We start from the raw sequence: 25,036 nt of genomic DNA, 5'->3' as shown, positions 1-25,036 counted from the left end.
CGCACAGCAAGCTCTGAGTGAGGTGTGAGCTCATTATTATCACAAGAACCAATCACAGCCGTTCAACGGCTCTGGAACCAATCAGGATTAGTCACGTGTGCTATTCGTATTTTTCAAATTTAAACTCGTACAACATATTTTTGGACAACATTTAAACGTCTTTGGAAAATGTATCTATGATGCATTTAAAATAATATGATGTTGATATCTTTGTGGGAATTTCAGTAGTAAAAACATATCATGTAATGGACAACAGCCTAGCCCTTTACAAGTATAGCCTACAAACAAGTAAAAGTGAACAACATTAATTTTGACTGCTTATTGCAATGCTTAATAATAGTTGACAAATGTTTATAATACATTAGAAGTTGGTACATTATACAAAAATCTAAAATATTAAAATCATAAAATCATAAATATTACAAATATATTACACTAGGCCTAAGTGTTTAAAGTACTTTAAACACACTAAAAGCTTAATCATTTTGCTGTTCTTAGAAAACTTCACACAAATGGTATGATTGTGTTTAGCATATTTCTCAAAAATTTAACTAAGCATATATTTATTACCAATGTACTTTTAGTGCATTTGTTAGAAATATATTAAAAGTATGCTTGTGTTTATCATATTTCTTAAAAGTATAATTAAGCATATATTTATTACCAATGTACCTTTAGTGCATTTGTTAGAAATATATTAAAAGTATGCTTGTGTTTAGCATATTTCTTTAAAGTATAATTAAGCATATATTTATTACCAATGTACTTCTAGTATACTTTTTAGAAATATATTAAAATGCAATTCAATGTATTTTTAATGCACTTCAAATAAGCATGTTGGTAATACAAATGTATTATAAACATACTATTTGTATTTCAAGTATATTTTTAATACATTTAATACTACGTCTTTTTCACCTGGGATACCACTATGTTCAAATGTAATTTTTTATACTTGAAAAATACTTTAATACTTTTACTGTACTTTAATTTTAAAAACATTTTATTAGCTTCATGCATCCTTTTTTATCAACACTTGAATGTTGGTAAGTTTCATAAAGAAAGGCAACATTTTAAACAAAAAAGTTGAGAAAATCACATTTTTGTCAAAGACTACGCCTTGATCAGATTCAGAACGATGATCAAAACACAGATGGAGTAGATCGAGTCCAACACCCCCAAAGCTTCACAGTCGTTTTCTCTTCATGGGTTACGCTTCATTTCATTTGGAAACATTAAGCAGTTTTGATTTTTGATAGCAATCTTCTATCACTTGTTTTAGAAAATGTTATATTTGGTTTTAATAATATTCCCTCAAATAAAAGGAAAGAGTACTATATTGTACATTTAATTTTAAATTTTGCTAAATTCCATATACATAAATGTAAGTTTAATAAAACCCTACCTTTGTTTTTGGTTCTTGAAAAAGAAATGCAAATATATATCAAGACTATCTTTCATTCCCACAATAAGAAAGCAATTTAAATATTTTTATATAATGTTTAGCCTCCACCCCCTGGCTGTCTGTTTTTTTTTTTTTATCCGATTTGTATATATTGCAATTCTGACTGTACATTGACTATGTTTGTTTGAAGTGCAATAATAAAAAATAAAAAAAATATATAAACAAAATCTTCTATCACTTGTTTCAGCTTCTTCTCCTGTGTTTTGAACCGGAGATTCTGTACTACAAGATGTCATAGCGCCCCCTACCGTATAGCAGTGAAAATATGGATAGCTGGAAAATTCAGTCAATGAGTAAAGTAGAATTAAAGTAAATTCCTATGTACACTACCAGTGGACTAGCCTAAACAAAAATTCAGATACACATAATTAGAAACATATCTGTTTTATATCAATATTTTAATTAATATTTTCAAAAAATAATATTCAAAAATAATCAAAAATATAATCAAAAATAATATTTTTATTTTTTAATCAATATGATTTATATTTAATAGGCTACTCGATCAAAAGAGTTAACACAACTACAAGCAAAGTATACTTTGAATACTTAATTATACTATATCTATATATGTATAGTATATCTCGATCAAATGATTGAGTACAAGTATAGGCCAAATATACTTGGACTTTTCCCTCAGTATAAGTCAAGTACACTTAAGTGTAATTTTAAGTATATTTCTGAGAAGTACATAAAGTATATTTTTGAGAAGTATATAAAATGTAGATTGAAAGTATGCTTTCTTATTTTTAGTTGAAAAGAAGTACACTAATAGAACACTTGAATAAACTCATTATTATTATCGCTGTACAAGATCAGGTTCAGTTCCATGCTTATTTTATTTACTCTATAAGCTATTCAGCCTGAAAGCTTGTTACTATATAAACATGACCATGTTAGTTTATAAGACAGTGTGTAATATTATGTTTTTTTAAAAAGTATTTAATAAGCTACTCAATCAAAATAGTAAACAAAAGTACAAGCCAAGAACACTTAGAATACTTAATTATACTTTTAAGTATATCTCGTTCAACAAGTATAGGCCATTAGACTTTTCTGTCGGTATAAGTCAAGTACACTTAAGTGCAATTTGAAGTATATTTCTGAGAAGTACATAAAGTATATTTCTGAGAAGTACATAAAAAGTAGACTGAAAGTATACTTTCTTATTTTTAGTTTAAAATAAGTATACTAATAGCACACTTGAATAAACTTCTTTTTCGTAAGGGTTGTTTTGTTTTTATTACTGTAACTCGCTAAAAGTGTTTTTATTTTCATGTTCCAAAGGTTATAGTTCATTCCTAGTGACCACACTGACTTACTACAGGTAACATTTCCCCAATACCTCCCTTTATGTATGTACAGTAAACAATTACAACAATTAAACTTATATTTGATCTTTAAATTTCGTTGTGTTGTGCACTACTTGGCCATCATAGCTAAGTACATACTGCAAAGTTTCGGGAGTGACAACCATGTTAAAATGCAGGATTGAATCAAAAATTGTGATATTTGAAACCGACAGGGTAAACATCTGACGTCAAAAACGATCTGTGCATTAAATCTGAAAGGTTACAGACTTGTTATTTTACCTGTAATGTGTTTCTTATTATTAACTTTTCTTTAGATTTTTTTTTTTAAATGCAATGTTTATTTAACTGGACTATATTAAAAAAATGGAGTTGTAGCTAGTTTTTTTCTTCATTTGTGTTTTAACAACCTTTAGCTCATGAGTTATTGATCCGGGAAGTTTGAATCTGTGAATATATTGCCAACTTTACTGAACTCCTTGAACTAAGCACTGACCGCATTTCTTTATATTTGAGTCCAAGTTGAAACTCTATAAACAGCTCCATTGTTAATGTGTTAAACAGGCTGTTTATAGGCTATACAATAAAGCGATAACGATGTTTCTTTTGATATTTTATGATTATGGCGCTCTGCTCTCGTCCAGGTTACGTTCTTCATAAAGTAGTGGCGCGAGTCAGCATAGCTCGCCACGCCATCTATTGTTGGAAATAATTGCTACACGATTGCTCCTATAATCAGCAGGTTGCTGTATGTTGGTCGGGCTTTTTTGCAATGTATTTGCAGGTTGTTTTTAAGGAGCTGTTAAACAGGGACATTTCCAGGGACAGAAAAACCGGGACTGTCTCCGAAAACGGGGACTTATGGTCACCTTACCTTATACCATAAGCGTCTTCTTCTACCCGGTCATCCACCATGTTTGTTTACTCTAAAGTCACATTTGATGCAATACATTACTGTAGTAGCCTGAAGTAGCTACATTACTCATAGGTGTGGTTTGGGCATAACGGCAATAAACCAATCACAGCGTCATCTCACATTCCCTTTAAAAGCAGGCGCGCTTGTTCCATGGCGGTTTACTATTATAACGGCGGATTTGCCAGGAGCACGCCAGGAGCGGTTCACAGCCGAGGAGACCGACGTTCTCGTCAGGGCCGTAAAAGACAGAGAAGTGACATTGTATGGGGATGGGAGAAACCCACCCAAATAAGCTTCGGTTAAACAGGCGTATAATAATTTTGGTAAATGTGTAAGCTAGATTTATGCCTATTTTTTCACATCTTCATGGACACCACAATGATTTCCTTCGTGTGGAATATTTTTCCTTGTAATTATGTATGGTTTGCAAAAATGTCAACTGCTGCATCTGTGTAGATGAGAGCAGCAAAGTGTATGCACGTTGTGCACACGCTACATTATGGCCAAGCATGCGCCCTTAAAATAGCATCTGAACGCGCCACTGAAAACGCGCCACTGACTTTAGACTAGGTTTTTCCTGGTCTGTGGAGGAATTGTTTTCTGGAACTGGAAAATAGCACCAGGGAATGTTTGCGTCGGAACACGCCTCCTCTTTTCGCTGAACCGCTCCCTGGAGCGCAAGTTCATTCCCTAATTTACAGACGTGCGTCTTCCGACGGAAAAGTCCGCTGTGAGTCGGGTGCAGAATAGGAATGATAAATGCGTTGGTGTACAAAGTCAATTGCGCTGGGTGCAAGATAGGGCCCTTAATGTGTTATTGTCGTGCTAACTTGCCCTAAATTCAACACAAGAGAGATTTTCTTCACACAGTGTAAAGGGTCATACATACAAACACACAACACTAAAATAATACAAGATAAAAAGAATGAAATAAACATTAAATTAAATGTAACACAAAACACACTAATTGGTTGCTCTGCAGCAACTTCTGCAACCTATCGAGTGACTGCTCGTGACGTAAGCACCAATGAGGGCGCGGGTGCGGGCGCCCGTGCACGTCATGTCCCGCCAGAATGGGCGTGGCTATGTCTATATAAGCTGAGTCCAGATAGGTTGTTCTTTGATTTTTCATCTCTTCAGCGAAGTGTACACATCACATCGCTGCTCTCTGGAAGAAGCCTGCGCCGTCGACGAGCCTTTTCATCGGGACGAGCCTTCTGCTTCGCAGACCAGAAGCCGGCCATCTTCTCGCCGCTTCAGCCGCCGTTCCTGCTGCGCTATCCGGCGCCTATATCCTTTCCTACTTATTGCATTGAGTGTGTTCGCCCCGCGACACACGTCTTCCTAAAAGAGCTGAGCTCTTGCCGAGCCCCCCTCAGCGACGGGAACCGCCACATCCTGTGCGTTTCCTGCCTGGGACGGAACCATGCGGACCACGCGCTTTCCAAGGGCGGCTGCCCGGAAAAGCGAGGACATGGCTATGTCGACCCTGCGGGCTCGACTAGCCTCCTTCGACGCGGACCCCGCCCCTCCGCTTCTCTCGGAAGTTCGCTCTCTCAGTTCCTTCAATAGAGGCGACTGGAGAAGTGTATTTTACAGACAACATGGCAGTGGTATCTTATATAAACCGCCAGGGCGGTCTCAGATCACGGAGCCTCCACACACTGGCAGAACGCCTCCTCGTGTGGTCTCAGCACAACCTGCACTCGCTAATAGCAGCGCACGTGCCAGGCTGTCGGAACGTGGGTCCGGACATGCTGTCCAGAGACAATGTTCCTCCGGGGGAATGGTCCCTGCACTCTCAGGTAGTCCAGTTACTATGGGACACCTTTGGCAGAGCGGAAATCGACCTCTTCGCGTCGTCAGAGAACGCGCACTGCCCAACATTTTTCACGAAAGACAGGGACGCGCTGGCCCACAACTGGCCCAGCCGCCCGCTCTATGCGTTTCCCCCGATCGCGCTGTTACCACAGGTGATCAAGCGAATCAGGGAGAACAAATGCTCTGTGCTCCTCGTGGCGCCACTCTGGAGGAACCAGGTTTGGTTCCCAGAGCTGATGCAGCTAGTGAGCACGACTCCATGGCCGATCCCGGTGAGCAAGGATCTCCTCTCCCAGGCCAGGGGTGCGATTTGGCATCCGCGCCCCGACTTATGGGCCCTGCACATATGGGCCATCAACGGGTACCAGTGATGCGCGGGTTGATCCAAAATGAGCGGGTGCCTGCGGTCACCCGCGGTTACCCGCGGTTACGAGTCATCCAAAAATATTTTTAATGATATTCGGGTCGTGGTCGGTCGGGTTGTTTGAAATAAAGATGCCAATTAAACCTTTGTAATTTATATAGTACTAGACACAATTTTCTATGAAATACATAGGCCTACACTTTATTGGCTGAATAACTGGCGCGAAGATGACGCACGAGCTCAGTCTGCAGGTAGAGATGGAGGCGGCAAGAGAAAAGGTGAGACTAGGGAGTGGAAGCTCCGCAAATACACAAATAGAAAGAGCAAAGTGTGGGAGACATTTGCCGAAATAATGAAAGATGATGACCAAAGTGCTGGCTTTGTCATATGTACTTCTTGCGATGCTATTTACACATTTGATAGCCACAAAACTGGCACGACCAACAAGGCACGGCGCCAGGATTCCAGTTTTGGATGGGCCAGACCAATTGTGGGTGGGTCTTAAATAAAAATAAAAAAAATAATAAAAAAAAACGTTATCCAATCACTGCTTAACCTAATAAAAAAAATATTGACTAATATAGCCTACTGTTATATTATCTGTGCGTACATAATATAGATTTTAATAGCTTGATGCTCTTTAAATATTTTGTTGCATTGTTAAAAGTTTCGGTGCATAGGACAGACCTATCCGCGACCGCTCTCCATGGTTCTGACCAAAGAAGAGCGCTTTGGAATCTCCATTACGCATCATATGCATCATACCTGGGCTGCATTTTCCGATAACATTGTCTCTTAGCGCGCTACAAAGACTCTTAAGGTATAACTTAACTAAAGGTATACTACCACTAAAGGTATATCATTGCTAGGCGTCTTCAGGGCTATCATCCACTCGCGAGGCAGAGGCGCTGAAAGGCAGAGGCGCTGGCGCCCTCCTAGCAACGGCGCTGTTGCTGGTAAAACATGATTTTGACCACTTCATTAAGTTTTGTTTTATAGAAAACTCTTTTTAAAAGATTTTCGTTTTGTATAAATTGTATCTTAATTTTGATCAATGTTTTATCAATCAATTGCCCGTATTTAATAAATAAGAAGCAAATATATATTAGACAATGTAATAAGGCACCGGCACGATCACTTGCATTGCATGTGAACTGGAGGGCGCCGAAACTCAGCTTGTGCCTCACAGATTTGAGAAATATAGGCTAGATATTACAGAAAGCTTGAAATGTCTACTTTTAAACGAAAATATTCAAACCAAAATAAATAGGCTACTCTCTGATTATGTAATCTCTCTGGCATTCATGGCGAGTCCGCATCGTCAACTTCATCTTTGCAGCGACACAGAAAACACCAGTTTATTACTAAACAATTAAATGTCTCCTTGCTAATTTAGACACATTCATAATCATTACTTTAACCGGTTCTTTGTGGCAAGCTTTATGCGTGCGGTCATAACGCTTATTATCCTGTAGGCTGTAGCCTATTTAAGTAATTAAATTAATATAAAGGGGCGATTTTTCCACGAATGGCTTAAATGAACAACTACTAGTCGACTAGAAAAAAAAAATTGTCGGAGGTAGCCCTTATTCCACATATTTTCGAACCAGCAGGCCATTCTGGGTTGAGCGAGCGACCCTACGGAATGAGCGAGCGGAGCGGAATATTCAGAGATGCGCTCTCTGCTCACGAGCTCTGATCGGAACAAACCCGAACCTCACTGTCTGCTGAACTTGCGCAGAAACATCAAAATAGACATAGCCAGCTTTTTAAAATTGTTTTTAAAACTAAACATTTAGACTATTTTAGTACAAATTATGAGCTTATTGGCGATTTTTTATAATTCTTGACAAAATTTGAAAAATGCTTTTAAAAAATGCAGGTCAGGAAGCGGGTCGGGTACAATATTTTCTTTTTCTTTTTTTGCGGTCCGAGTTGCGGGCGGGTTAGTTGAAAACGTCGGTCGGGTGCGGGTTGTTTATACATTGACCCGCGCATCACTGACGGGTACCCACTGATCTCCCAGCAGGAGTGCTAAACACAATTACACAGGCTAGAGCGCCCTCTACTAGACGGCTCTACGCTTCCAAGTGGTCAGTGTTTTCCGGCTGGTGCTCGGTTCAAAACATAGATCCACAACGCTGTAGCGTTACAGAGATTCTCTCCTTCCTACAGGAGCTTTTGGATGAGGGCAGGTCCCCCTCCACGCTCAAAGTGTATGTGGCAGCCATAGCAGCGTTTACAAAACCTATGCATGGCCAGTCACTGGGAAGGAACGATCTCATCATCCGCTTCCTGAGAGGAGCTAGGAGATTAAACCCTCCCCGGCCCCCTCTGGTTCCGGTCTGGGACCTCTCCACGGTCCTAGACGCTATGAAGGGTGACCCCTTTGAACCTCTACAGTCCGTGGATCTGCGGTATCTCTCGTTTAAGACCGCTTTCCTCGTGGCTCTCGCCTCAGTCAAGCGAGTGGGTGACCTGCACGCGCTCTCTGTGAGCGCTACGTGCATTGAGTTTGGGCCTAACGACTCTAGAGTCATTCTCAAACCAAGACACGGTTATGTCCCCAAAGTGCTTTCCACTCCGTTCAGAGCACAAGTCATTTCACTGTCAGCTCTTCCAGGATCTGATAGTGAGGGCGATGTGAACCTTCTCTGTCCGGTCAGGGCGCTAAGAATATATGTTGAACGGTCTGCTGCTTTTAGGCAGTCAGAACAGCTCTTTGTTTCTTTTGGTGGCTGCACTAAAGGGCTAGCCATGTCGAAACAGAGCCTCTCCAGGTGGATAGTTGACGCTATCGCTCTGGCTTATAAGTCTAAGGGCCTTCGCTGTCCTCTGGGCATCAGAGCCCATTCCACCAGAGGCATGGCCTCTTCATGGGCCTGGTCCAGTGGAGTTTTACTCCAGGATATTTGTATGGCGGCAGGCTGGGCCTCTCCGTCTACATTTATGAGGTTTTACAACCTGGAAGTTCCTGCCTTAAAGGCTAAGCTGTTGTCAGTCTATACGTAATATCCACTGCTCTGCTCGATTCAGCACCGCGCAGACTGTGTATTATAAGCGAGCGACTTAGGTCCTTTCTGACTGTAATTCTATTCTTACATCTGTCCCGTCGGCTCAGATGTCCCATCTGATTGACAAAAAATTTATTAAATCATTCTATCATGCAGTTCAGGCTGATTGATGTCGATCCTGACTGTTATACTGTGCTAAGCACCCATTCCATTATCTCAGGGATGGTTATGTTATATTCTTAGGCCCACGTTCCGTTGGCCTAGATGTTACCCACTATTATGTGTACCCCGGGCACATGCCCTTGGGAATATATGTGTGGACGACTCTAGCACGCACGGCGTTTTACATTGGGTTCCAGTAGCGTAAGCTCTTACGCAACACGAGAGTACTCTCGTAAGAGAACGCTCTCGGTTACTAACGTAACCTCGGTTCTCTCTAGATGAGGGAACGAGTGTTGCGTAACCCTGCCGTGCTTGTGCTACGTTCTGGTTTCGCTTCAGTATGAAAAACCAAAGAACAACCTATCTGGACTCAGATTATATAGACATAGCCACGCCCATTCTGGCGGGACGTGACGTGCACGGGCGCCCGCGCCCTCATTGGTGCTTACGTCACGAGCAGTCCCTCGATAGGTTGCAGCAGTTGCTGCAGAGCAACCAATAGGCGTGTGAGCCGCCTCGCCTTGGTCTGCTCGTGCAGCAATGCGTTTTAAATGAATGCAAAAATTAAGGATAATTTTTTGGCTTCAGTATTCTCGAGAAAAGGGATTTTCCCCGTAGCTTAAGCTAGCTTACGCAACATTCGTTCCCTCATCTAGAGAGAACCGAGGTTACGTTAGTAACCGAGAGCGTTTTTACTTACAAAAATCATAAATTTGACAGCATTTGACAGTAAAATTACATATAATGTGATATTAAACCATTTACAGTTTTTCACGTATATGGTAAGGTAATTTACAGTTAACTAATTAACATGTTTTTACTAATTTCAACTCCTACACCCTTCAACCGTCTGATGCTCTTGCTGTGGAAAGCCTTTGAAAGGAATATGCCATAGACACTAATGTTTCCATGCACCCATGTTCATGTAAATTTCTAAAAGTGACCTGTATTGAATTTATTTGAGAGAATTTCCTTCAGAAATATGCTACTTTGATCATAGCCATGTGTTATGTGTGTGTGTGTGTGTGTGTGTGTGTGTGTGTGTGTGTGTCTGTGAACATCTGTTCTTAAAGCTAATCAATATTCTGCTCAAGCATGACGATGCTTCCATGGCAACTCCAGGCATAGTGGCCCTCGGGCCATGACTAGGAAGTGACATTTCAGCAGAGCCTTCAACTCACACACAGACTCTTTACACGGCTAACAGTACATTTATCACACGCTGTGTGCGCCTATGTGTGTGTTACCGTGTCTGTGTGTGATTGTGTGACTCTGATTTCACAGATCAGCAGTGAGATCCCAGCACTCCCAATGTTGTGGCCTTCATGAGTAATTGGCACACTTCATCATGGCCGTAAGTCAGGAGGCATTTGCATCATATTAGACCTCCTCCCCTTGATGGAGTTATGATGTTCATTAGCAAACCCCAGGCTCCGCACAAATCCAATACTGTGTTTATCCACTATATCATGTTACACACTCCTGCATGCTAACAATTTTTTAATACCAACTAATGCCACGATTTTGATTTGTATAAATCCATTTCTCATGACATAGAGCAAATACCTCCTGATATTGATAGACATCCATCTCCTTGTCGGATTACAAAATACTGCTAACTTGACATTGCTAACGATCAAAGTACTTAAGTATCATGTTTGTTGTTACGAACACAATTACAATCTACATTATCTTAATTTACTTGCTTTGCTCTCGGCTTAACAAGCTTAAAGGTTCTAAAGACTACCTCCATCATTCTGCTAACTTCAGCCACACACTCTCTCCAAACAACACATAGCCAGCCCAATTTCAGCAAACCTAAACATATTGAGTTAAAAACAGTCAAGCTTTTAAAAATTCCCCATAAAACCTCTGCATGCTGTTTGACTATTGTTTAATTTGGCTCTTTTTGGATGAAAGAACATAAATTATGTGAACAGCTCCTAAGTCACTTTTGTGAGGTTTTAGCACTAGCGGTAAACATCGAGTCTACTATGCCAACGATACAATGAATCTGAGGAAATGTTGGGGAACATGTCCCGAGGCTACAGCAGAATGAGGCAGAGAGAATTACGTCAGAGTTAGTCGGAGCTCAAGGACGTCGCCTCTCTGGAAACTGCTGTTTAAGGTTATCAAAAGGGGCCGTGACTCAGCGGCTCCTAAGGAATCATTTCCATCTGAATTGTTCTTAGCCGAGCATGCTGCGGTTGACATAAAATATCAAGCATTTTCTGCAGTGTATTGCTGTGTGAGATTGCAAATGCTGAGTCAGCATGGTGTACATGGCTGTTATTTTTCTTTTTTTTACAGATTATTTAAAGGCACACTATGTAACTTTTGGCCACTCTAGTGCTTAAAAAAACATGCATAATAAAATATTGATGATTGATAGAAATGTTCATGGACATGTTGTGCGTCAACTACACAAATACAGTCACACTAGAGGAGTGAGGGGCCTCACAATGTATCTCATTAATGCAAAATAAATGTTAGCAACTACATCAGATAAAACTACTTGACCTTTAAGTTGCGTTAAGGCCAATTCAAACGTTTTTTTCAGTCTTGTTAAGTCAGCGTTTGTCAGGTCTTGGAAAGTTTGAGAAGTTACAAGTACTGTAACCTGGTGACTGTCTGTGTTGATCGACATCTGTTGGTGCAGTTTAAATTTGCCTTTAGATGTTAGTTTAGCCAGATGCTGGTATGCTACAACATACCATATACACCGTCTGTCCCAAGAAATAATTCAGTAGATGATGTTCTCGTGTCTGTTCTTGCTTTAAGAGAAGTTTCAGAGGTCCTGTGATGTTGAGCTCAAATGCTAGACCCAGGCGCCTGAGCTACAGCCCAGCCTGACGACCTTTTTTAGCTTGATGTCTGACTTTATGATAATTATACAGCCTTTTTTTTGTGAGAAAGTAACACTGTTTTGCTGTCATTTTACAGCAGTATTTCAGACTTATTTCATACTTGTAGTTTAGTATAACTTTGGATGGACTGATATTTTGTCAGATACTAATAGTTGAATGACAAATTATGGATTTAGATTTTCTTTAAAGGGGTCATATAATGCCATTTTTGTACAAGCTAATATGATTCTTTAGGGTCTAAAATAAAAGTTTGTAATATACTTTAATTAAAAATTCTCATTAGTATTGTAAGAAAACACTCATTTTACCTGGTCAAAAACAGCTCTGTTTTCAGCACGCCGTTTAAGTGCATGCGTCTTTAAATGATAATGAGCTTTGCTCACCCCGCCCCTCTGTTCTGTGCGTACACCGTTTGTAACACAATAACCATAACGCGTTGTTCATTATAAACGTGGGATTATGAATTATATTGAGAACGTCGTACATAGAAAACATGCCATAATGTACCCTGAGTGTAAAAATAGCTGCATTCATCGTGAAGCGTGCAGCAAGCGATTTGCAAAGATTAATATAAATATTAATATAAAGGTTAATAAAACGTTACACTCACTTCTTCTGGAGGTTCAGCAGGAACACGAATAGTTGGTACCGATCCTTTTTTCAGGAGCAGAAAGCTGTCTGGTGTGAAATGATTCACGGAAACATGAAAGCATGGACGTTGGGTGGTGGGGAATCCCCGCGAGGGAATCACCGTGTCAATGCTTTGGGAATATTCCCTTCGAAAACAAAACTCTGCATCTTCAGCGGTTCGGATTTAGGAACATCAAAATGACTGCTGTGTTCCTTATTGCACGAGAACAGAACAGCACAATCGCTTAGACGCCATTCTGCTCCAGCAAATGCACTGTCTATGATGACAGCTCACGAGCGAGGGCGGGTCTGTGTTGAAACGGGTCTGTCAATCACCATTGTGGGAAGGGCGTCGATTTTGTGACGTCACAAAATCGAACGGCTTGATTTCAGAGAGGGTCAAACATATAAGGAGATTTAAAAAAAAACACTGGATGGATTTTTATCATTTTATGATGGTTGTGTACAGGCACTGCCAACACACATTTCAGTACAATCAACTTGTAAAAGTGCATGTACCATTATATGACCCCTTTAATGGTCAATAATGGATATGATGCCAAGTATTAAACTCTGTACTTTAGGGAACTACTCTAATTTCACATTTGTGTTTAGTAGTAGACTAAGTACAGATATGGACATTTTAACCAATATTGATAACCGATATACACACATATGTGACCCGTCACGGAAACCAGGGACACAAGTCGGCAGCACAACTTTCGAGAAAAATGAGAAAGAAGCGGGGTTTTTTCAAAATTGGTGATTTTCGTTTTTTTGCAGAATCTGTTAGTTGAGATCACGAAGAAGCCTCTCCATGTTTGAGATAGCAGTATTGGTATATTTAAAAGCGTACATTTTGATGTTGAAATCGGCTTGTTTTTCGGAGATTCTAGCACGCAGTAGGGGCGTGTCATTGTCGGTGTGTATTTCCATACTGAATAAGCCGGCGTGGCTACTTATTATGCAGCGCTCTGGCCGGCTCTATCTGATTTCCAAATTCAATGAAGATGGACGCCAATAACATTACGATGTCCAGCAATCGATTTAAATAGTAGGTTACATGGGGTTTAATGAGATGTAGCCTAATACATGTTGTCAGTGCCAATACATAGATCCGCCTATAGAATTAACGTGTATATGAATGGTACAGTGGTAGAGCTTTCGCCAGCCGTGTCAGGGGTTGAGAGTTTGAATCCGCCCTTGTATAGGGTTTTTTTTTTTTTTTTTTTTCGTATAGTTTTTTTCTCTCATCAAAACGATTATGTTCATCAGTGGTTGCATATCAAGCAGGGACACGCAAACGTTTGAATTATTTTGTTATTTCAACAGAATGAATAGAGAGTTTCCGCAACGCAACGGATTGAAGCGCGCGTCGAGTGAAGACAATGCAGTGTGTGCGCGAGCCACACGAGTAAACACTGTATCTGCGCCACTGATCGCAGCGGCAACGAGCACTTTGATCACTTGATTAAAAAAAACACATTTCAGCGCTAGTATCTTATTTAAAAAACGAACGAAATGAATGCTCTGCCAGTTAACTGGAGATGTTTTATTTAGAGAATTTGTAGAATTGGTACATTCAGGGGGGAGGGGGAGACGGGGGAGCTTTACAGGGGGTATGACTTATCTAAATGAGATGTAAATGAGCCCTATTGTCATTCCCAGAAGGGTGAGAACTTGCCAATCTTTAGAAGCAGATTTCTACCATTTCAGTTTTTTTGAGTGCCTACCTTCAAATGGCCACAACTTCTCCAAATATTATCAGATTTACATGTGTTACACATCGTTGGAAAGCTTGAATACTACACTTTCAGAATATGTGAATAACTCAAAATGCCCCAGAACCGACTTGTGTCCCTACTTTCCGTGACTGGTCACATATTAACGTTATGGACAATAATTGATATGATACCCAAGTTTTAAAAAAAATATATACTTTTGAGAGTTACAATAAATTGATTAGTACTTTTAGCGGATACCGATAATAACTGATAATTGTTTTATACTATGAACAACTGTACTTAACAACTGTCATTTCAAATGAGTTTTTTGTGTGTATATTTGGTCAATATTGCTAGCTGCAACTAATTGCTGATAAGTTGTTTACCCAAAAATGGAAATTCTGTCATTATTTACTCACTCTCATTTTGTTCTAAACCTGTATGACCTTTTCTTCTGTGGATATTTTTTTGAAAAACTGTTAATACGTTTTAAGCTTGGCAAAGAAATTGAATTTACAATTACAAATACTACTTAATACTAGCATTGGCTTAATCACAACAATAACTGGTTATATATTTTAAAAAAAAGTAGTTTTGGCTGAAATTTTAGTAATTATGTCAATTTAATTATTACTTATTTACTTATTGTTTTTTTTGTTTTTGTTTTTTTCAGTTTGCATATATTAATCAGATATTTTGAGTCTACAGTTTAATGTTTGTTTGACAGGGTTTCATTTTAGTTTCTCTGTGTTAAATCACTGTTGGGTATATGTGCCAAGAGCAACGCTGTGATTTTCTGTCTGACATGATTTCATGAATCAGTCTTTGAAATTCTTATGAGGCCGTTCTGTACCTGTGTGAAAAAAATGAATCTATGTAAACAGTATAATTTCAGCACAAGCTCCTAATAATTGTAGAGACCCCTTTAATAGCTCAGAAAACATATTAAAAGTCCTCAGTCATCTTACATTAGATACAGTTTAACTACTTTTAACTCAAGTTTTTAGAATGCCGTGCCATGCACAAGACGTTCGTCTAGTGTGTGTTTACATTAACAAAGCACAGAAATGGAAAAACATAATATTGGATCCATGCATTAGGTCTTAAAGTGGCATCAGCCTAATATTCCTGCTGATGCCTCTGTTTTTAATGTCGATCAAAAAACAAGACAAAGAAAAAAATCGCTCACATCTCTTGACTGAATAGCTTTTCAGAACTTTAATAGGAATCAATCTATATTTAATTTATACAGTGAAGACTGTGCAGTGTTATTTTACATTTGATTATTCAATTTCTGTACCTGAAAACTACTGTTAGAACAACCTGAAAAGCACTGCTTATTGTTATTATGTTTATTACTGCTTATTTTTTATTACTGCTTATTGTTATTATGTTTTTTCTATTGTATTTAATTTTGCTTTTGCTCATAATTTGATTATTCATTCTTATTTTATTACTGACAGTTTGCTTGTTTTAAAAAAAATAATATTTGAAATTTTAGGCTAATAAAATTGGCATGAGCAGAGCGCCCACAAGTATAAAAGGGCGCCTGCATAATATGTCATCGGCTTTGTCTTCAGGAGCCGTTTGTTTTGAACGGGTGGAGCAATAAATTGGCGAACGGATCAAAGAGTTTCAGGCAGTGTGTTCCTCTGTGTATGCGCTTTCTCACACATGAGGACTCACATGAGCTCTGCATTATTTGCCTCTGCCCGTTTGTTTCTCTTTTAAGGAGGAAGGGACAATCCCCTGCAATAGAGCAATGCTGAAGCTGTAGCTTTCTCTTGCTGTAGAGGAATTAAGTTTAGGGGGTAGCTCCACTAAACAGTCCATGACTCGTGATTTAGCGCCTGGGGGTTGACGCGTCTTGACTCTTACCCTTTATTTTGGAGAGTCAGGTTATTTATGGCCACTACTTTTTTTGTGGTGGGGCCAGTGAAAATGTTGACAGGGCAAGTAAAAATGTGGCCTGACCGGGCCAGTAGAAAAAATCCTTAGCGTCGAGCCCTGATGTGTTTCTGTTTGTGTGTTTTTTCATAACACAGTTGTCATCTAATTTATTATGTGGACACATAAAACCATCTGATGGCTAGAGAATGAATGGACTTAGAAGCGTAAAATGACTGTATTGCTTAGACCTATGCATTTGTATTTTATGATTGCTACAGTTCCTCTATTACAGTGCCAGGGTCATTCCTACTGTGCAGTTCATTTTTTATGTCCCTTTCATATATGTGGTTATATATTAGACGAAAGAAAGAAAGAAAATAATGAAAAAGAAAGTGAATGTGACAATTTCCTGCAGTGCTACTATTTTTTATATAATTGTGATATGAATAAATATTGCATGATGTAATGAGCTGACATTTGATTGACTTGTGTGATGCTGCTTGTTACATAATGGGGAAATCCTAAGAGACAGATGCACCAGGTCTTGCCCTCAGGCTCAAAGACCTAAAGACCCAGCAGTCCACCCCCACCCACCCCCACACACACACACACACACACACACACACACACACACACACCAAAAGATCTGAACAGATGGAATCGTTCAGCAGAATATGATATATTCCAGAGGGACTGTTTTGGAGGTGACACACAGATAAATGACTCCATTAGCATGTTCGGTAGAGGTAATAGCTGTGACCTTTTAGGATCACCTTATCATATTTTTAAAAAGGAGCCTGCTTGAATGACTTTGATACCTTTGACTTTCATCTCAAAATTTCATGAGCTCATGCCGTTCTGTGTGCATTATGATGCAGCTTAAGAGATCCACTGTATACATGTACACAGCAGGGTTTCCTGTTAAGCATGTGTTTACATGTATTTGTGCATTAATAAAGTGCTCTACTTGTTAATATGTTGAACTCTTAGTAAACATTCATTGTGTGTGTTGCATTACCAAACGGCATGACTGCTAATTGGTAATGCAACACACACAGCTGTGAGTTGTGGCTGATTACTGCGTATCTGGAGAGTTGCAGATCTTGCATTTCTCATGTTCATCTGTAATTGAGTTATTCTTTTTGAGCGCTCGTGTCTTGCTCCAGCAGACAGCTAACTGAAGGTGACCCTGTGCTAATGGTGGCCAGTATCCATGCCCACGTCTACTTCCCTCAACAATGCATCATTGCAAATTGTCAGAGGCCAGCTTGAATGAAAAGAGAACGTGGGTTCTCTTTTTTCACCAGAAAAAAAAAAAACAAGTGAGATATCTAGGCTTGTGGATTTGTCAGTAGGATATTCCAGTAAAAGTGGGTTTGAGAAAACGAAATGGAATTAGAAGTAAAAATCTAATTAATCAACATTAAACCATTTTAACACTATTCAAAATATTCAATAGCTCATGATGCAGTCTTTGTTATGGGATACAATTGTTTGTTCAATGAGTCCACGGTTTGAACGTCCTTATTTATGTTCAAGATTTGAGGTAAAATTATCCATTGCCGCTTTCAAGTCAAGTCACCTTTATCTATGTTGCGCTTTATACAATATAGATTGTTTCAAAGCAGCTTTACAGTGATAAACAGGAAAACATATTCAGTCAGTTGATTCAGATCCATTGTAAAGATCATTATTAAATTAGTTAATTTCATCTATAAAGCAGTTCTTTCAAAAAAATGTCATTGTCCATCTCAGTTCAGTTCTCATACAACAGTGTCACTACAGTCAGATCAATAATATTGTTGAATATTAAGTGTCCCCAACTAAGCAAGCCAGAGGCGACAGTGGCAATGAACCCAAACTCCATCAAGTGACAGAATGGAGAAGAAAAAAAAAAACCTTTGGAGAAACTAAGCTCAGTCGGGGCGCCATTTCTCCTCTGGCCAAAGAATGAACATGTTGTCATTATGATTCATCACGCCAGTATGGAGCCGAAGCTGGCCATAGGGTCTGTGCAGAGGACCTGTCTGGTTCCTGTGGTTCCTTCACAGGGAATCGTCTAGTAGACACAGTCTCTGCTGACGTTCCGGGCTTAGTTGTGGTCGTATCTAGATTCTTACGATGTAACAAGTACATTGGGTATTATAGGAAGTGTTGCTAGTTCCGGTTGACCTACCATAATTTAAGAAGACTAACAATCATTAACTGATTTGAATAATAGAAATTGATAATATGTTATGTGTATGCCAGGTTAAAGAGTGTTTTTAGTCTAGATTTAAACTGGCAGAGTGTGTCTGCTTCCCAAATAAGGCTAGTAAGACTATTCCAGAGTTTGGCTGCTAAACAGGAAAAGGATCTACCGCCAGCAGTTGATTTTGATATTCTAGGTATTATTACCTGTCCAAACTTTTGAGATCGCAATAGGCGTGAAGGACAATAATGCGTTAAGAGCTTGGTCAAGTACTGAGGAGCTAAACCATTTAGTGCTTTGTAAGTAATTATCAAGATGTTAAAATGTATACAGTTTTTAATAGGGAGCCAATGCAGTGCCCATACACAAAAGAAATATATTTTCTGGATATGGTTTGGAATATATGCACATATTTGAAATTGGCCCAATAAATATATTTCATACTTATATTTCATATATTTTTGTTATATTTCAGAATATATTTCAATGTATTTTTTTCTGTACGGGTCCCCAAAAGTGTCAAAAATATATGTGGCATATATTCCAAATACATTGAAATATATTCTGAAATATAACAAAAATATATGAAATATAAGTATGAAATATATTTATTGGGCCAATTTCAAATATTTGCATATATTCCAAAACATATCCAGAAAATATATTTCTTTTGTGTATGGGGCTCCATCTGGTTATGACAAGGTGTGATTATTATTGTGATATTTATTTCAGAATGGCCCATATATCAGTTGACTGTGATTGGTATTTTTTACATGTGACACTGATGGTTGGTGCCACATCTCCCGTGTTGACATTGTCATTTGACCTCTGATGCCAGCTCTGTAGCTGTTACTGTACTGTGACCTCATGGGATAGTAAAGTATCCATTCATTCAGAATGCCAGTGGAAGCAGTAGGTCATTAGCCTTCTCAACTTCTCTCTATTCTTTTTTTTTTTTTTTTTTTTTTAGTTATGTTTTTGGTCTTTTTGTGCCTTTATTTGATAGGACAGTAGAGATTTTGACAGGAAAGCGTGGGGTGGAGAGAGAGGGGAAGGGGATCGGCAAAGGACCTCGAGCTGGGAATCGAACTCGGGTCGCCGGAGGTGAAGTTGCGCTATATGTCGGCGCGTTAACCATGGGGCTATTGGCGCCGACCTTCTCTCTCTTCTTAACTAAAAAATCTGTCATCATTTACTCACTCTAATGCTGTTTCAAAATTGCTCTTTGTCCATAAAATGGTCCATAAAATGGAAGTCAGTTGTAACCAAAATGGTTTGTTACATCCTTCAAAATCTTCTTTTGTGTTCCACAGAAGAAAGAAAGACAATTTTGAAACAACTTGACAGAATTTTCCCTTTTTAGTGAACTACCTAGCAACCAAGTGCTGGTTCAACAGCTAGACAGGCACTAACCTTTATGGGCCAGCAGTGAAATTCATACTGGCATTAACTGGTCTTTTTGGCATGGTTAAATACATGTAATACATCTCTTTTGTTCCAAAAATAGTTCACTGTGCATGGGGTGGTTTCTTGTAGAATGTTCAAGGAAACATGGGTTCGGGCTCCTTTATGTGAAATAATGAGGCGTTACATTTTTGTGGTTGGAATGTTGCCAGTTATCCATGCTGGCTTGCTCATTCCCACTGGGGTTATACGGGTCAGTGTTAGACCTGCTTTAGGCTAGCAATGACATCGGTGTGTTTTCCGCAGGGAGGAGATCTACTAGATCTACTGCACAGATAGGTCAACACAGATGCAGCTCCACTCCCAGTCCATATTACTCTCTGAATGAGCAAAAGCTTGTTAACCATGTTTCAGTTCCTTTTGTCCATTTTTTTTGTGCTCATACTCCTGATCTTTACAATACACACCACGAGTGAGAATGCTGACACGTATGTGAGGCGGTCTGACTTTGACCTTGTCATACAATCGTTGAATAACTGATGTTGTTCGCCTCCTCACCTCCCGTCATACCTCTCTGTCACTATGCCAGAATTCTCTATGGGTCTGTTAGATGGTTAGGTTGTGGATTTCCTAGTATCAGTCTCAGACAACATACCAGCGGATTGTCAGATGCAAGAGTTTTCTCAAAACGTCAAGATCCAATCTGATTGGCTGACTTTACGCAGTTTTCAGCAGTCAGGGTGTACAGTTATTAGAGAAAGCCTAATAAGCTTGAGAAAGCCAACTTACTGATATTGTACTTAAACTTATTATTATTATTATTAAGTTGGCTTGAGAGAGCCAACTTACTGAAATCCTATTTAAACTTATTATTAAAGCTGGGGTAGGTAAGAATGGTCTAAAAAACTTATTTTTCAAATTTGTTTAAACTTTATGTATATATCAATACATAATTAAAATGTAAGTATTCTGAAAAAGAAAGTATAAAAATCGAGTGTATGTAGACCTCTAACGACTGTTTTAAAGACAGCTCATTATGTCCATTCAGTCCACCCTCTCCCTTCTGGGGTCCTTCCAAAGCCACGCCCCCAAAACACATGAACGCGCGACTCCGACAGCTGAGCTGGAAGACGCATTATTTACCTGAGACGAGCGGAGAGGAAGGAGCGCAGTGCATGTAGCATCATGTCAGAATCACATGTAATAAAAAAATCTAACTTTATCATTATGAATATAAACAAATAAGATGTATTTTAGTAGCCTACTCACTATCAAGCTATCATATCGATATTGGTAAAGTTTAAAATATATATTTTTTGATTCGCTAACGAGCTAGTTATAACTATAAGGCAAAGCTAAAAACAGGTTGCATTGATACACGTTTTTCCATTTCCATTAGTTGCACTGTGATGAAGATGAATTTCGTGTAAGATTCATAACATATAATGTTAGGCCTACTAGCTGTTAAACATGTATTTTGTTATGTAAAGTTCCCCCCACAGCGGAGCCTGCCGTGAACGCGCAGGCTAGTAAACATGCAGGGTCACCGATGACGACGGATAAGGTCGCTAGATATAAGGTTAGCAGGTTTCAATTGTTGCTTTGCACAGTGCGTGACATTTTATCTGTATGTTATGCGGCTAGAGTTTTAACACTGAGTCAATGGGCTCCGACGGGCTTGTTTATCGTCATCGGTCTTTTTCCGTTTACCTGTCTTTGTTGTATGAGCAGGTTCCACTCGAGAAATTGGCAGTTTTGGTTGTTTGTCCGCCATTAGCACAGCTGCTCGGCACACCGGCAATCTTGATTTTGAATGACGGTACGCGCTGTGCAAGAGAGGGGCGATCAGCGCGTACGCGAACTTGATTGACACTGCTAAGACACTCCTCCTGGCTCTGAAGGCATCTGATTGGTTCTTTACATTCGCACCGAATGGCAGTGATTGGTCAGAGTTTTTACTGTCCTGCAGCTGCTACAGAGGTCTGATTGTTTTTATTCCTTTTTCTAAACACATAATGTATTGACTACTCTCAGGATGGAAGGACCATTTCACCCAGTATAAAAAAAAGTGTTTCTGAACAGGATTACCTACTATAGCTTTAAGTTGGCTTGAGAGAGCCAACTTACTGAAATCCTATTTAAACTTATTATTAAGTTGGCTTGAGAGAGCCAACTTACTGAAATCCTATTTAAACTTATTAAGTTGGCTTGAGAGAGCCAACTTACTGAAATGCTATTTAAACTTATTATTAAGTTGGCTTGAGAGCCAACTTACTGATATTGTACTTACTAAAAACTCCTCCTAGAGCTTTAACGCTACATACTCCAAACTCGGCTCAGACACTCAGACTGTTCTGACTCGGTATGCTATATCTTTTCTAACTGATCGGACTTACGGTTTTCCTAAAAATGACGTTCAAAACTCGGAAAAACTCCCATTGACTTAACATTGGGCATTCTAAAAAAATTCAAATCCAAACCGACGTTTTCACACACACAGACACAAAGGGCCTGACAACCCTGCGATTCTCTCCCTCTCTCTCTCCCTCAGAGGATTTATATTATCGAGCAGCCAATAAGTAATGGCCTAAAATCTTCATAGCAACCACCCAGGACACCCTAGCAACCGCCTAGCAACCACCCAGAACACCCTAGCAACCACCTAGCAACCACCCAGAACACTCTAGTAACCACCCAAAATACCCTAGCAACCACCTAGCAACACCCTAGCAACCCCCCCAAAACATCCTAGTAACCACCCACAACACCCTAGCAAACGCCTAGCAACCACCCAGAACACCCTAGCAACCACCCAAAATACCCTAGCAACCGCCTAGCAACCACCCAAAATATCCTAGCAACCACCCAGAACACCCTAGCAACCACCCAAAACAGTCTAGCAACCACCCAGAACACCATAGCAACCGCCTTGCAACACCATAGCAACCACCCAGAACACCCTAGCAACTACCCAGAACACCCTAGCAACCACCTAGCAACCACCTAAAATACCCTAGCAACCACCTAGCAAAACCATAGCAACCATCCAGTACACCCTAGCAACCACCCAAAAGACCCTAGCAACCACCCATAATACCCTAGCAACGGCCTAGCAACACCATAGCATATTATTCTTCTTCTTACAAAAAAAAAAACTAAACTAAATGTATCTCCTCCTAGAGCTTTAACTCTACATACTCCAAACTTGGCTCAGACACTCAAACTGTTCTGAAGTTAGTTGCTTTATCTTTTCAGACTGATCGGACTTACGGTTTTCCTACAAATGACGATCAAAACTCGGAAAAACTCTCATTGACTTATTGTGGAATGTTTTCAGATTCAAACTCACCAACCGACAAAAATTCAAATCTAAACACCTTGAAGACTAAACCAAACTGCCATTCTATATACTATATTAGCCAATGAGACTCATTTAAACTAATAAACTCTAAACTCATACACTTATAAACCAATTAACTTAAATTTAATAACTAATTAACTAATAAACTCATGAATTCATAGACTCTTAAACTCATAAATTAATAAACTCTGAACTCTAAACTCATTTAAACTTATAAACTCTAAACTCAAAAACTCGAACACTTATAAACTCATCAATTTGTACTCTTATAAACTCTAAACTCATAAACTCTCTCTGTGTGTGTATCTATCTAACTTATTTATCTATCTATCTATCTATCTATCATAAACTTCAAACTACTTTAAACTTCTAACCACTTTAAACTTCTTAAGTTTAATGCTTCCAGATCCCAAGCAACTCCATAGCAACCAAACTTGAGTACCCTAGCAACCGTTTTGCAAGACCTATATCTCTGCATCAGAACATCGTATAGAGATGAGGTTTGGCTCTTTTGACTCATGCTAGCAAACAGCACTTCCAACATGATACACATGCTAGCACTGAATAGCTACATGCTAATAGTGATTAGTTAAGTGCTAAATCATGCCAAGATCATGCTAAGAACTCTATAAAATCTCCATAGTAACCATCTGTGACAACTACCAACCACCTATAAACGCCCTAAGTACCCTAGCAACTGCCTAGCAACACCATAGTAACCACCCAGAAAACCCTAGCAACTGCCTAGCAACCTCCTAGCAACCACCCAGAACACCCCTGTAACACCCTAGCAACCACCCAGAACACCCTAGTAACCGCCTAGCAACCACCTTGAACACCCTAGCAACCACCCAAAATACCCTAGCAACCGCCTAGCAACCACCCATAACATCCTAGCAACCGCCTAGCAAAAAACTTTCTGCTCCAAACTTTCTCAAGCCAACTTAAAGTTTGTCTCGACGAACTTTCGCATCTAGTTAAGTTGGCTTGAGAGAGCCAACTTACTGATATTGTACTTAAACTTATTATTATTAAGTTGGCTTGAGAGAGCCAACTTACTGATATTGTACTTAAACTTATTATTATTATTATTATTATTATTATTCTGACCCTAAAATGTACAACTTAAATGCAGCCTAGAGCTTTAACTCTACATACTCCAAACTCGGCTCAAACACTCAGACTGTTCTGACTCGGTATGCTATATCTTTTCTAACTGATCGGACTTACGGTTTTCCTACAAATGACGATCAAAACTCGGAAAAAAACATTTGAATTAAAATTGCGGAATGTTCAGGTTTTTTAAACTGCCAAACTGCCAAAAATTCAAATTTAAATCCCTTGAAACCCTAAACTAAATCAAACTGCCAAAAATTCAAATCTAAACTCCTTGGAACCCTAGACTAAATCAAACTGCCATTCTATATAATATAAAAGCCTTTGAGACTAATTTAAACTAATAAACTCATCTATCTATCTACTTCAAACTATTTTAAACTTCAAACTACTTTAAACTTCAAACTAAATTACACTTTAAAATAATTTAAACTTTTTAAACGTCAAACTTATATAAATTTTAAGATAATTTAATCTTCAAACTTATAAACTCTAAACGCATATAAACTCTGAGTGTGTAAGTGTTATCGAGTTAGTGTGTGTGTGTGTTTGTGTAACCGCCTAGAACACCATAGCAACCACTGAGAACACCCTAGCAACCGCCTAGCAACCACCCAGAACACCCTAGCAACCACCCAAAATACCTTTGCAACCACCTAGCAACCACCCAGGACACCATAGCAACCACTCAGAACACCCTAGCAACTGCCTAACAACCACCCAGAAAACCTTAACCACCACCCAAAATACCTTAGAACACCCTAGCAACACCATAGCAACCACTCAGAACACCTTAGCAAC

General features: G+C 39.2%; 1 protein-coding gene across 1 annotated transcript in view; it reads left to right on the top strand.

The window, feature by feature from the left end:
* The window catches only part of nrxn3b (neurexin 3b), a 523,467-nt gene that overhangs the window by 45,715 nt on the left and 452,716 nt on the right, over positions 1–25,036 (top strand).

This window comes from Rutilus rutilus (genome assembly GCF_951802725.1).
Source record: "Rutilus rutilus genome assembly, chromosome: 15".
Lineage (NCBI taxonomy): Eukaryota > Metazoa > Chordata > Actinopteri > Cypriniformes > Leuciscidae > Rutilus > Rutilus rutilus.
The sequence above is the reverse complement of the archived record's forward strand: the minus strand, read 5'-3'. Positions and strand labels throughout refer to the sequence as shown.